Source organism: Camelus dromedarius, chromosome 7 (genome assembly GCF_036321535.1).
Source record: "Camelus dromedarius isolate mCamDro1 chromosome 7, mCamDro1.pat, whole genome shotgun sequence".
Taxonomy (NCBI): Eukaryota; Metazoa; Chordata; class Mammalia; order Artiodactyla; family Camelidae; genus Camelus; species Camelus dromedarius.
Window position 1 is genome coordinate 53199547 of NC_087442.1, and position 13431 is coordinate 53212977.

At 39.3% G+C, this 13431-nt stretch overlaps 1 protein-coding gene across 4 annotated transcripts in view; it reads left to right on the forward strand.

The window, feature by feature from the left end:
• The window catches only part of ETV1 (ETS variant transcription factor 1), an 88164-nt gene that overhangs the window by 31959 nt on the left and 42774 nt on the right, over positions 1 to 13431 (forward strand). The window lies entirely within an intron of this gene.

The window sequence follows — 13431 nt, forward strand, 5'->3', positions numbered from 1 at the left end:
TTTGTTTTGGAGAATAAATGATAAAAATTTCATGCCAAATTGGCAGTTGGTTTAAGTAAAATGTATTAGCAGGATTTACCTTAGTCAGTATTAACAGCTGTAACCATCGAGGCCAAGTGACAGATAACTTCTTTTTAAGAAGGTGTTTATTGTCAGGAAAATTGCAAAGCTTCCTTTGTAATTACTCTATCTTTGTTATTTTGGCAGCCTGTGAAGTTTTATTGGCATTTACTGAAAGGTACTTTTTTTGGTCCTAGCCAGCTGGCTTTCTTTTTTGGGGCAAACTTTTCTTGCTCTTGTATTCAGAACATATTTTCAACTTTGATTGTCTACTGGTGGGGTCTTTTGGAACAAGGAGCCAAGTGGCTAATAACGTCTGAACTGTTCTCAATCATGTCCTGGGAGTGATGTGAGGAGACCGCAGGTGTGCCTCAGCCATTCGAGTGTCGCCTCCTGCTTACCCAGGGTATCATGTGGGTACTAAAGTGGTCGATTTAAGACCCATGCAAATTGTAGGCTCTTTTCCCATACAGCCTGGAGGAAAAGTACGTTGAAATTCTGAATCGAAAAGTGAGGATTCACTGAGTTGAAAGAGAATAGAATCTTTCAAGCAATTCAGGCCCATCCAATCAAAAGTGAAAGGCTCTTTTCGGGAGGTGAATATCAAAACAAGTAAAGCACACACCTCTGAAGAAGAGGAACTGTCACAGAATTTCGTTAGACTTGTGAGCGTGACAGACGGGTTTGAAATTTCAGCTGTCTTGGGGCCGGTATTCACTTGTAGGCCGTGTACCGGTTCTCTTACCTCTGGGCTCTTCCAGATCATGCTGATAAATGTGAGATGAATTCTAAATTAAGAATTATACTAGCTCTGAAGACCACAGTAATAAATTCACTGAAGCAAGTATTTGCATCACTAATTACTTAATTCATTGCTTTCAAAATAAGACTGGAGAAAATTGTTATACTTTATTTCATGAAAGCTTACTTATTTGACTGCTTGGTAGTCAAATGATAAAACTTACTGATCATAGGAAACTGCTGGTCTTTTTAGTAATTATTATTCCAAAGTGATGACAGGCGTATTAGTAATTGGCAGTCTTCTCTGGCAATGAACTATTATCTTAATCTTGTTTTTTTATGTTACTATGGTCTATAGAGTAATTAATGCAAATTTTTATTGGTTTTATTTTACTTATTTTTATTCTTTTAAATTGAAGTATAGTCAGTTTACAATGTAAAATTTTAGGTTAGAGCATCTGTGTTTGAGATTTAATAAAAAGGAAAATTAAAGATTGCATTTCTCATTTACTACTTCTAAGTAAAATGTCCACAGATGCTGCCATCTGTCTTGATTCTTCTCTATTGTCTGTTATCTGCTTGCTTTCTTTTTTATCAGTAGATTTCAAAGAATATGTTTACCACTTTTTTCTGAACTGTTTGTTAGAGATCTGTGCAGACAGTCTGCCGAGGGTGGCCCTCTGGGGTTTGTCCTGGAGAGCCGGAGGAGGCGGGGTGCAGGAGAGAGGGCCACTTGTACATGTCCTTCCTGTGGGGAGGACCTGTCTTCATGGTCACACAGTAGTGAGGACAGAGCCCCCTTGGTGTCTGGGAATTCTCCGGGGCCCATCTGTCCTAGTATTCCTTGGAACCTGTTCATGCTAGACTGAAACGCACCAGGTAGTGTTGAGATCTTCCAGCTCAGCTGGGAATAATAATAGATACTGGTCAGTTGTTTCCAAAAGAGCTTTGTCCATTATTTGAAAGAAATTACAGAGAAATAATACTTATTCTTGTAATTTTATAGGGCTTCAAAAGGTCCACGTGAAAGCACAGTAGAACAATTTCTGCAGGAGAGGTGTTTTCCGTATTTATAAAGGTCACAATTAGGTAATTTCTGAGGTAGGGCGGTTTTGGAGGGGTGGCGGTTTTGGAGGGGTGCCGGTTTGGGTGGGTGTCCTGATTCCGAACTTCGTTTCAATTGATTAGATCTGTTTCTCAGATCGCTGCAGCTTGTTCAGCTTTTATGCCTGCCAGTTGGATATGAAATGCTCTGTGTTTGGGCTCCCTGTGCAGAATTTGTTTCCAAAAAAATAGCGTCATGCTGCTCTCCATCTACTGGACCAGTAGGGGTGGGAAGATCTGACTTGGAGCCAATGCAAAATGCAAAACTGATTAGATTTGGATTGTTCATACATTAGCCCTTCCTCTGCCTGTTCTTCCCCTTTTCCAGATGGAAGGACCAGTTTCCTCCCAGGGCACTTCTCCTGGCAATTAGACTGAAGACGGGGATCATTTAGCACCACTCCTGCTGAACTACTGTGATAGTGGGGTTAGGCTTTAAGATTTAGAGGAATGAATCCACACAGTTTGTACGTGGTCTCTTTATTTTTCAGTTAATGGTGCTTGTGATGCTTTTAAATTAGGAATACAACTTTTTGTCTTTTGACTCTGCTTTGTGTTGTATCAGTATAATAACATTACTTTCCGACGTCAACTGGGGAGTAGGTGGTCCATGAAGCGCCTTTTAAAGCGTCAAGTGTTTTAAAATGTTAACTGTATGTACGCCTTTCTAATGTGCATTATGTACCCTCCCTTCTTGAATATAGTAGATTATACCCAGTTTTGCTTTTTCATGGTGATTAAGGCTCATTATGACTTCCAGTGACCACCGCTTGCTAAAATGCAGTAATGGCCTCAGTAATTATTGAGATGCTTAGATCTGTGTGGCCTCAGAATGTTAGACCCTCCGAATTCTGTGTGATGTCTTTACATTTTCCTTTGAGATCAGTAGGCAGGTACTTATACCCAGAGTTACGTTTTAGAACTACAAGGCAAGATTGCTTAGTCTGATGCTTTCATTTGGTAGATTAGGAACAGAAGCCCAGAGAGGTTGCACGGTTTGCCTGGGGTCACACAGCTAGTTAGAGATGGAGTAGGGAACTGGGTGCAGATTACTTGACTCCTCATCCAGTGCTCATTCTACCGGGCCACCCTGTTTACTTTTTCCTTCTGTCAGGGTACCTTCCTTACAGATTCTTCTCAGTATGTACATTTTTTGGTCTTAGTAGTTGTCTGACATAAAGTGAAATTGGAGACAAGGTGAAATAGAGAAAGAAATGCAGTAACAGTCTGATGGCTGAAGTTTTGCTCCTGTCATTAGTCAGCTTACTTCTTTGAGTTTTAGTTTGTCTTCTGTGAAAGGAAGTGGTTGGACCAATCATGGTAATAACTAACATTTCCTGAGTGCTTACCATGTGTCAGGTATAATTCTACATTCTCGTGTGTGTTACCTCATTTAGTTCTCACACAAACCCCATGAGGAAGATCTGTGAGAAGCCCTATATTACGTAGGGAGAAGCCAAATCCTGTAGCTGTCACCTAGTTGACCAGAAGTCCTTATCTAGTAAGTAGCAAAGCCAGGCTTCATCTTTATGCCAGCCACTGTTAGTATGTTTCTGGGTGATCTCTGAGCCCTCTTCTAGCTGTAACCCCTGTGTATTCTGGGTGTGAATAATAACACCAGTAGCCAACGTTACTGAGTACTTACTATGCACTTTACGTGTACAGTGTCCCATTTAATCCCAGCAGCAACTCCGTGAGGCAGGTGCTGTTATGCCCATTTTGGAGAAGAGGAAACTGAAGCACAGAGAGGCTTGCCCAGTCTTATGACTGGTAAGTGGCAGTGGCAGGATTTGAAACCAGGCAGATGTAAGTATCTGCCAGCCTTGCCACTGTCTCTTATTGCCTGCAAATAAGTACTTGAGTATGTAAGCCACAGCATAATGTGAGTTGTTTTAATATTTATTTTTGCCTGTTAGAGGTGGGGTGTGTGTGTGTGTGTGTGTGTGTGTGTCTGTGCATACGCATGTCCACATGTGGAAACTTATGAATGATTTCTTAGCTATGTGTAGATCAGGTATAGAAAACACTCATGGCAAGCATAGAAATGAGGGCTGTGAATTCAGTGCCAGAGGTGATGGGGTGTGGCGCGGTCGTGATGGTGGGGACTGGGGCAAATAGGAAAACACGGGTCCTGGCCAAGGGGGAAGCTGATATTGAGCTCAGCCAACCATTGCCCTGCTTTTCAGGCTGGAAAGCGGATTCAGTGTTGCTGGATACTGTGCTTTTTCTAGAGAAGCCAGAAGTTTGGATTTTTAAACCAGAAAAAGATTTATAAGCTGAGTTTTAAGTGATCACAGCTAAGTGAAATGATCTGAAACCACTATGTGAAGCAAACAGAAATGCTGGCGACGTGTGGTTTTGGATCCTCAGAACTGGTGGATAACCGCCCTTCAGATGAACGAGACTTGGCTGCATCTTGGTGTTTTGTGAAGAGAGGAAGGGCCCAAATCCAGAATACTTGTCCCTTCTGCTCTGTCTGATAAGACGGCATAATGGTGCTTTGCATTGTAGAGAGAGTTGAATTACTAAGTGTACTTATAAGAAATAACTGTCTTGTGAGGCTGAGGAACATCATCAGAAAACGTTCCTCTGTAGACTGGGAGGATTCCTGGCTTCTGATTTCAGCTCTGTCCTGAGCGTTGGTTTCTAAGTCTGTAGACATCCGATTCTGGTTAGTCTGGGAGGTGCAGGATGACCTCTGGGACTTTTTCAAACTATGTCCCCTCCTTTGTTCAGATTGATATATCCCCTGGCAGGACCATGCAGGGATGCCTGTGACAGAGTGTGGAGTCCCTGTTACTGATGGGAGTTTGGTATTAGGAACAAAGTTTGATATTCCCTTCTGAGAAATGCATGGTCTCTCTGAGACTCAGTTCCAGTTTCCAAACTGCCCAGGCAGTTCCCTGCAGGTGCCGAGTATGTACTTCAGGAGCCACGTATGGGCAGATTTTGGTGACTCTTTGCCTTCCTCTAATTAAAGCAGCTTCTCTTTTTTATCTTTTTACCCAGAAGGGCATCCATGAATGATTCCTTTAGTACAAAAGTTTCTGAGTACTAACACCAGCTCAAGCCCTAAGACTTGATCATTTCTTTAATGTCTTAAATTCGAAAATTCTGAGATTGACAGCGAGGGGTGAATCTTCCTTACTGTACGTCTGTGATGACTCCTGAGTGGTCCTGTGTGTTGTCCAAATAACATCAAAGGGCTAGCGAGGTATTGGATCCATCCCCACTGGTACTATTCCTTTAAAAACATTGTATTATCTTTTTTTTTTTAATAAAAAAATTCTACTTCAAGAATATTATATAAGGAAAAATACATATCAGCTTGCTGTGCTATGGTCTAAATTTTTGCCTTGGAAATACGATAGGTGAATGTGTTTACAGATGCTGCAAATAATGGAAAATCATGAAAACTGGAATCAGGGCCTCTGTCCTTAAATGTGTTTCAGTTTGCATTTTGATAGCAGTTTAGAAATGTTATCGCTTGTTTTGTCACAGACATAATTCACATCTTTCTTCAGGCACTGTAAACAAGAGAAATGGTTTAATGGCCCCATAAAGGCACTCTGCTGATAGCTGAGATTAGGCCCTTTAGTAATGGATGTCGGTGTGTGTATGTGTGAGTGGTCTGTGTACACCGTGGGGGTGGGGAGGGCTTGGAAGAGGTAAATGTACTGGAAAAGAATCTTTGAGAGGCTCAGATGCAGCCGAAGTGCCTGCTGCTTTTCTGTCTGTCTTGGAAGATGGATTTACGGAGCATGTGACACCATTGTCTTTATTTGTACACAAGCCTTCCCCTTTGCTTCTGGCCGTTAACCGGGTACTAATTGAGGTCATTCCCACCCATTTATCACCTGAAATTGAAGTGATATTAACTGAAAGTGAATGTTTTTCATCTCGGGAGTGTATTTCCAACTACATATATCTGTATAAAAGGCTACATGCATTTTTCATGCCATACTTGTATCTGGTCTTCAGTAATCTAATTTATGTATGCCATTTATTTTTTCCCCTTTTAGAAACTTTTTTTTTAATTTGCTGCTACAGCCAAGTGAAAAAATTTTACAAGCACTTTAGTGTCCACAGAATGATTTCTCATTTTATATTTTCTAGACAAGTATAAAAAATTCTCCACATTATACAAACCCCTGGCCTAAGGAAAGACCTTGAAATTCCTCAGAGCACAGAAATTTGTAGTGTTTTAGAGCCTCGATATCATGTCATCTTGTTTGTGTTTATTCCCATAAACTGGCCGCACAAGGCTGCACACTTGATTTTGAGAGTCAGAGTAAACATGCAGGGTTAACAAAGCAAAATTAAATGTTCCTTAAAAACTAATTTAGCTATAACCTATCACTAGCAGGTGTCACTGTGCCATCCATCCACTTTTTTTCTCTTTATTTTTTTTTTTTTTGAGTTATAGTCAGTTTACAATGTTGTATCAATTTCCAGTGTAGAGCACAATTTTTCAGTCATACATGAACATACATATATTCACTGTTGCATTCTTTTTCGCTGTGCGCTACCACAAGATCTTGTATATATTTCCCTGTGCTATACAGCATAGTTTTGTTTATCTGTTCTGCATATGCCTGTCAGTATCTATACATTTCTATCTCCCAGTCTGTCCCTTCCCACCCTCCTCCCCCATGGCAAATGAACCATCCACTTTTATATTTCCTTTTTGCTTTTTCATTGTAGACTGTGATCTCAAATGGGGATCAGCCAGCTTTTTTTCTGCAAAAGGCCAGACAGTAAATATTTTAGGCCTTGTGGGTCATAGGGTTTCTGTCACGTATACCCGCGGTAACTCAAAGCAGTCCAAGTCTATACCTAAATGAATGGGTGGGACAGGGTTCCAATAAAGCTTTCTGTGCCAAAACAGCTGGATTTGGCCCACGGGCTGCAATTTGCCAACCCCGGTTTTAGAACATCATACAGCAGACGATTCTAAAACAGAGTTTTTGAGCAGACCAGAAATCTCACCATCAAAATCAGGAGACTTTCATCAAGGCTCTATATTCCCAGCTAGTCTTGATGCAGGAACTACCGATGTGATTCAAAGACATACTTCTGTTTAGATAAGAAGTAGTTAAAAATGGGATGTGTTTCTCTTCTCAGGGTAATTGTCTTCTGCTCACAGAAATTGCTACTCTATTTCACTCTTATGATAAGAGTAGGGAGGGAAGCCGAGGGAAAGGTCAGGGCCAAGACAACTTATTGCTGTACTTACATTCACTGTCCACATAGAGAAGAGGACCCATCACTTGTGACATTTTGGTTATCAGAGTTGAGGGGAAGCTTTCGATGCTGGAATAGCAGCATTTTTCCTTCAGTGGAATATGAGTGGTGTGAATTTTTAAGTGCCTTTGGTCATAGCCATAAATTGAAAAAGGGCAGAATGCCTAAAAAAGCAAGCATGAATACTCTGAGAAGTGTTTTCATTTAGATAGAAGTGCCAAGAATATATTATTAAGGTCATATATACAGAAATATGTTGCATACACATGAATTAAACTTCAAGAAGCCTGGCTAATGTCTTTATTAGAGAGAATTTTTCTTAAAAAAAATAAAACCCTAAATAAAGCTCCAGTTGGACTTCTATGAGCTTTTGATGGCCGGAGTATGTCTTTTTGGTCAGCTTCATTCTATAGTTCTGTATTCCCTCCCCCTCAGCACCTGGCACAGTGTCTGGGCCGTAGTAAATGAATGAATGAATGAATGGATAAAGCCAAAAGCCCAGGGCTCTAGTCCCTAGCCTGCTGAGTTAGTCCTTAGATCTTGTAAGATATGAAGCTTAGCTTCTTTATGCCTTAAAATTCTTTTTTTTTTTTTTGAAAAATGGGAATGCTAATGTCCTTCTTGTCTTGAATGATGAGAATCAAGAGTTGATGAATATTCTTTGAAAACTTTATAATACTATGTAAATTTGAGGATTTAAAAAAAAAAACTGTCATAGAGTTTTCTATCACTATCCAAACTCACCCACAGTTCAGTGTGTTGACGCCTACAGTTAAGCATATTATCTTTCTTAGCAAGAAATTTTCACTCTAGAAATATAAACAAAAACTCAGTTCATAGATTTTATTGTTTATTCTCTGGACTGACCTGAACCATTCAGTTCTAACAAGCACGGTCTATTTGCAATTTGGTGGTACCAGAAATTACTGCAGGGTCCTGATTGTTTAGGAAATTATCCCCCTATGAGCAAATTTCTAGATTCATGATCTCCATCTATATTGGAGGTGTTCATATATGCTTTATTATTTGTCTACCCTGAACCAAAGACATGGTCATATACCAGCATTGTTGTGTCTGTAAAACCAGGGGCATTTCTCTGCTCCAGGAGAATGATGACAAGACTGTGCCTCTGTCCTAAAATGTAGGGAGGGGAAAATGGCAGCAAGATGATGCCTGACAGCTCAAAGTTCTAAAATGAAAGCAATCACTAACCTAATAAATACTTCACAAGGACTGCCATAACCCCAAGTAAACTTTTTGAATTAAGAAGTGATTAAGTTTATTTTGGAAGAGCATTTTTTAAAGTCCTGGTATTTTGGCGTCCTTCAGTTTAACCATTAGAGCAACTCAGTCATTGTAAGTCAGCCTTAAGATGTGGTTTTAAAGGTCAAGCCTCCATCAAAGAAAAAATGCAAGCTGCATCTCTTGAGAGTTCTTTCGGTTTCTCCTCCCAAAGATTTGATTGTCCGGAGGAGTTGCGGGTCATAAAAGTTTGCATGGAAACGTGTTTGAGGAAGACGGCAGATTTCAGAGATAAATGATCTGAACTGTCTGAAGCCAGGGATAAGGACATCATGTCATAGCATTTGGAACCATCCCTTTTTCGTAAATGAAATGAAGGAGTTAAGTCGCTTGTTGGGATGCACTTGAAGAAGGAAAGATTCGCCGTCATTAAAACTACAAACGCTGCCGACGCCTGTAGCTCTCCGCTCCGACCCAGGCAGGACCGCGCAGTAAGCAGAGTGAATGCACCTAGCAGCCTCAGCAGCAGGCTGGAGCCGTGTTCAGCGAAAGTAATTTAATTAGTGTTGATCATGACTCCAGATGATGGTGATTTGATAAGGAATAATTTAGTACTTAACAGCCTTTTACATGCACCAACTCCATGTGGGAAGGTAAAGCAAATTGCACAAAATGAATGTGCTGCTTTCGCTTGTGCCTGTGCCAGTGAGCTGGAAAACTGCCCTGCTTCCAGACGCTCAGCCGCTCAGCCTCTCATCCCTGTGATGAAATCCCCCGCTCAGCTCAGCCCTCTCTGGTGGGAGTCTCTCTACTCCCCTGACTTAAGAATACATAAGAGAAGTCATTTTTTGTCATCTAAAATCTCCAGGAAGCAGAAAAGAGAAAATGAGGAAGATAAAGTTGCACGCGATTCTTGTGCAGAATGTCGAAGATCATAGGTTGACTTCTTGTTTCTTCCTCAGCACAGCAATTAAAAAAAAAAAGAAAGAAAGAAACTTAGCATTTGGCTTATGATTAGAAAAAAAAAGCCTTGTTTCCCCAGACCCACGGTGATTAAGAGGCCCACACATGTTGAAAGTATTATGGAGGGAAAAGGGAGCCCTGAACTTCTTGGAGGACCTGTGAGAATCCTTGAGTGTTGGCATCTCACAAAAAGGAAGATGTTGTTTGATTGTTTTTTGAAGTCTTTTCCAGTACTGGACTATTTCAGTGTGTCGCACACTGGGTCCAGGTGTTGCCAAGCATCCTAATGGATTTGAACTTCGCTTGATGAGCATCACCTAGAAAATTTAATACAGAATCCTGATCTATATCCCAGCCCTAGTAAATCAGAGTTTCTGGGAGTGTTCTGCTAGTTTGCTAGGACTGTCATAAGAAAGTACCACAAACTAGGGGGCTTAAAAAAATGGAAATGGATTGTCTGTCAGTTGGCTAGAAGAGCTAGAGGCTAGAAGTCAGAGACGAAAGTGTTGGCAGAGTTCTGAGGGCTATGAGAATCTGTTCCTCTTCCCCAGTTCTGGTGGTTTGCTGGCCACCTTTGGTGTTCCTTGGCTTAGAGAAGCATCACCCTGATCTCCACCTTCGTCTTCACATGGTGTTCTCCCTGTGCCAGTGTCTCTGTCCTAATTGCCCTTTTACAAGGACACCAGTAATACTAGATTAGATCCCACCTTAACAACCTCATCTTAACTAATTTTGCAGATAAGTCACATTTGGAGGTCCTGGGGCTAGGACTGCATAATAAAATTCGTGGGGGAAACAATTCACCCTATAGTGGGAATAGGGAATATGGGAATTCCTGTTTTGTTTCAAAATTTCCCAGGTAATTGGATGATTGGCCAAATTTGGGGATCCCTTTTTTAGGGATCAGTTTGTGTCTGAGAACACTCTGGGAGCTTAAGATCTTTCTTCTAAAGCCCCTTCAGGAAGCTCACAGGGCCAGTCTGAAAGCACTGGCATTCCAGGTGGTGTTCCCACAGGGATGGCTTGTGCCTTCTGCGTCTAAGGTTGATACTAGTGCACGTCTTGATAGGAGGCTTACTGTCACGCAAGCTGCCCTTCCTGATGGTGTCCCAGACTTGGCATTCCTCCCCCGGCCCGCCCGGAATTAGTTATCCCGTGAAGTTGAAGCACATGCTCAGATGTGTCTGCAGCAACAGGAGGCCAGACCTGTTCAACTATCTTAATTAGTAGAGCGTTGCCTGTTGTTCCTCATATTTTTAAACCTTCTTATGGAGATATACGTTCACTGTAATGCAAAACTCTTAAAGTTTATAGCTTGATGAATTTTATATGTGTATGTATTCGTATAACCATCACGCAGAGCAAGATGTGGAATACTGACAGCACTGTAGAAGGTTACAAGTACCCTTGGTCGGTCATGACTGCTCCTGTCTATCAGCAAGAGACTATTTCACTATCAGTCAGTTGGGTCTGTTCTTGAGATTCGTATATTGTATACTCTGTTGTGTTTTTTTTCTGCTCAACATCTGTGAGACTCTCTGTGTGTCTGCATGTATCATCAATTTGTTCCTTGTTATTCCTGTAGAGTATTCCATTGTATAAAGGAAGCACAAATTATCCATTTTTCTGCTAGTGAACACTGCAATTTTTCCAGGTTTTGGTATGATGAGTAAAGCCGCTATGAACATTCTTCTACATGTCCGCTGGCAAACGTATTCAGTCCTTTCTCCTAGATATCTGCCTAAGAGTATAGTTACTGGATCATAGGGGATTTTTATATTCAGCCTTAGAAGATACTGCCAAAAAGTTTTCCAGAGTATTTTTTATCAGTTCGTACTCTCGGCAGAATATGTCAAAGGTCTTGTCTTAGGTCTTCTTCAAATCTTGCTCATGCAAGTTGAGCCATTCTAGTGGGTGTGCAGTGATACCTTCATGTGGTTTTATTTGCAGTTTCCTGATAAGCAAAGATGTTGGGTACCTTTTTGTATGTGCTTCTCTTGTTCATTTGTTTGTTTTGCCATCTGGATATCTTCTTTTAAGAACTGCCTGTTCAAGTCTTTTGCCCATTTTTAATTGGGTCTTTTATTTTGTCTTATTAATTTGTAGCACTTCTTATTATATTGAATATGATTTTTTTGGTCATATCTTTCTATGGCAAATGTCTTTTTGGTGCCTGTAGTTTACTTTGCATTCTTTAAATGGTATCTTCATGAAGAGAAGTTCTTAATTTCAATGAAGCCTAATTTGTAGATTATTTTCTTTTACGGTTAGTACTTTTTGCATCCCGTTCAGTAATCTTTTCCTACTTCCTGGTCCCAAAGGCTTTTAAAATACAGGAATGTTGAATGTAGTAGCCTCTGATATGTCTGATATTTTGATTAATATGATAAACTTTGCATCACATTACCCTTCATTACCTTTTGAGGTCTTATCAATTTTTATTTATATAAATTAGATTTGATTTCTCAGGTATAATGATTTGTTAACTTATTTGAATTACAAACTGAGTTCCTTTTATGTTGCTATTGCTTTTTCTTAGGAAAATGCAAAACCCAATAGTTAATCTAAATTCCTGAACTTGGGTATATACATTTTGTTGCATATGTTCAAATGAGTAATAAATAGTTGAAAACTATTTGTTAAGAAAGCAACAAATGAGTGGTTAGTATATTACAAGATTGCATCATACGATATTTGTCATTCTAAGTAGCACCTACACATACGCATACACACAGAGGGAGGGAATTTCTTATAGAATACTACTTTAAATTCTTTGTGACTTTTTTTTCACATTTTAAAAATGTTTCATCATGCAAATTTCACACTTAGGTAAAAGTGAAGAGACTAACATAGTGAACTCCCGCCTACCCACCAGTCAGCTTTTAACATTTACCAACATTTTTCTAATTTGATTCTTCCCCCATACATGTTTTTCTAGAGTATTGTCAAGAAAATTCCAGAGAACTTAATTATTTTATCTGTAAATATTTTAGGAATCTTTAACTTCAAATCCTTTTTTAGTACAACTGCCACTTCATTATCACATCCAACAAAATTAACAATGATGTCTTAAATATCTAATACCTAGTCCACATTCAAATGCCTTATTTATTGCAAAGCTGTCTTTTTTAGTAGTTTTGTTCAAGTCAGAATCCAAACAAGTCTTCATGTCGTAATTGATTCTTGAGTTTCCTAAGCCTCTTCTAGCTTGATGGTTAATAAATTATAACTTTCTAACTTGTTAAGGTTAATGAACATATGTGCCCTTTGCCCATGAAGACACATGTAATTTCTCCTTTGTTTCTATTCCTCTGCTCTCTATTTTGAATAGGCAGATTAAAACATACATTAAGTTTTTAAAAAATACTTTGAAATAGACCGCTCAGTGAAATAATTGCATTATTATTTATTAAGTTTTCCTCAGATAACTAATTTTGGTGAAATTTTTTTGTTTCTCTGGCAAATTTGTTTTCTACAATGTTTCAAGTGGCTCTTGGGTACCACTGAACACTTCTGTCAGAATTCTGTGCATGTAGAAACAAAGAGCATTTATTTTCCTGGAGCTTGATCATTATTGATAACAATTCCTTATATTAAAATTATGTATAACATTCAAGCTAGCACAAGTTTATAGTGCCACAGTGTCATAATCAGGACTGGATGGCATCACAGACCACAGTTTCTCTTGTATCTTCCTTAATAGAGTACACACTTAATATTTTGTGTTTTAATTCCAAGTTTGACAGGAGTTAGAATAAATACCCAAAGTGTGTCCTTCTAGTGTTTATCCTTGATTTTTCATAATTGTGCATATTGTATGAAAATAAAATTCATCATCATGTCTATTTTCCTTTATTTTTTCATTAATTTTCCATGTATACTAATACTTCAGTCATGGTGATAGGATTTCTAATATGTAGTTTTTCAGCTTCATATAGAAGAACAAAAATATATATTCTTATTTATTTATTGGTTTGAAAGCTATGATTCCACCCAAACATACATATTTCTTTCTATTTTATGGTATAGTCTATATTATATTAAACATTAATGACATATGACTAAGTTATGAAAAGG